The following is a 2,247-nucleotide window of genomic DNA, read 5'->3' on the forward strand; positions in this document are numbered from 1 at the left end:
CTAGCCCAAACCACTATCAATAATTCCCACACTCGTCTCGCCCAAACAACTAACAATAATTTCCCACACTCGTCTAGCCCAAACCACTATCAATAATTTCCACACTCGTCTAGCCCAAACCACTATCAATAATTGCCCACATTCGTCTAACCCAAACAATTATCAATAATTCCCACACTCGTCTAGACCAAACCACTACCAATAATTTCCCATACTCGTCTAGCCCAAACCACTATAAATAATTCCCTCACTCGTCTAGCCCAAACCACTATAATTAATTCCCACACTCGTCTAGCCCAAACCACTATCAATAAATTCCCACACTCGTCTAGCCCAAACCACTATCAATAATGCTCACACTCGTCTAACCCAAACCACTATCAATAATTCCCACACTCGTCTAGCCCAAACCACTATCAATAATTTTCACACTCGTCTAGCCCTAACCATTATCAATAATTTCCCACACTCGTCTAGCCCAAACCCCTATAATTAATTTCCCACACTCGTCTAGCCCAAACCACTATCAATAATTCCCACATTTGCCTAGCCCAAACCGCTATCAATAATTCCCACACTCGTTAGGCCCAAACCACAATCCATAATTCCTACACTCGTCTAGCCCAAACCACTATAATTAATTTCCACACTCGTCTAGCCCAAACCACTATCAATAATTCCCACACTCGTCTAGCCCAAACCACTATCAATAATTTCCACACTCGTCTAGCCCTAACCATTATCAATAATTTCCCACACTCGTCTAGCCCAAACCACTATAATTAATTTCCCACACTCGTCTAGCCCAAACAACTATCAATAATTCCCACACTTGTCTAGCCCAAACCGCTATCAATAATTCCCACACTCGTCTGGCCCAAACCACAATCCATAATTCCTACACTCGTCTAGCCCAAACCACTATAATTAATTTCCACACTCGTCTAACCCAAACCAAAATCAATAATTCCTACAGTCGTCTACCCCAAACCACTATCAATATTTCCCACACTCCTCTAGTCTAAAACGCTATCAATAATTTCCCATACTTGTCTAGTCTTAGCCACTATCAATAATTCCCACACTCGTCTAACCCAAACATTATCAATAATTCCCACACTGGTCAAGCCCAAACCACTATCAATAATGCCCACGCTCGTCTAGTCTAAGCCACTATCATTAATTCCCACACTCGTCTAGCCCAAACCACTATCAATAATTCCCGCACTCGTCTAGTCTAAACCACTATCAATAATTTCCCACACTCGTCTAGCCCAAACCACTATCAATAATTCCCACACTCGTCTAGCCCAAACCACTATCAATAATTTCACACACTCGTCTAGCCCAAACCACTATCAATAATTCCTACACTCGTCTAGTCTAAACCACTATCAATAATATCCCACACTCGTCTAGCCCAAACCACTATCAATAATTCCCACACTCGTCTAGTCTAAAACACTATCAATAATTCCCACACTCGTCTAGCCCAAACCACTATCAATAATTCCTACACTCGTCTAGTCTAAACCACTATGAATAATTTCACACACTCCTCTAGCCCAAACCACTATCAATAATTCCTACACTAGTCTAGTCTAAGCCACTATCAATAATATCCCACACTCGTCTAGTCTAAACCACTATCAATAATTCCCACACTCGTCTAGTATAAAACACTATCAATAATTCCCACACTCGTCTTGTCTAAACCACTATCAATAATTTCCCACACTCGTCTAGCCCAAACCACTATCAATAATTTCCCACACTCCTCTAGCCCAAACCACTTTCGATAATTCCCACACTCGTCTAGCCTAAACCACTTTCGATAATCCCACACTCGTCTAGCCCAAACCACTATCAATAATTCCTACACTCGTCTAGTCTAAACCACTATGAATAATTTCACACACTCCTCTAGCCCAAACCACTATCAATAATTCCTACACTAGTCTAGTCTAAACCACTATCAATAATATCCCACACTCGTCTAGTCTAAACCACTATCAATAATTTCCCACACTCGTCTAGCCCAAACCACTTTCAATAATTTCCCACACTCGTCTAGCCCAAACCACTATCAATAATTCCTACACTAGTCTAGTCTAAACCACTATCAATAATATCCCACACTCGTCTAGTATAAAACACTATCAATAATTTCCCACACTCGTCTAGCCCAAACCACTTTCAATAATTTCACACACTCCTCTAGCCCAAACCACTATCAATAATTCCTAC

This window comes from Euprymna scolopes, chromosome 34, assembly GCF_053919585.1.
Source record: "Euprymna scolopes isolate OS-2025 chromosome 34, ASM5391958v1, whole genome shotgun sequence".
NCBI lineage: Eukaryota > Metazoa > Mollusca > Cephalopoda > Sepiida > Sepiolidae > Euprymna > Euprymna scolopes.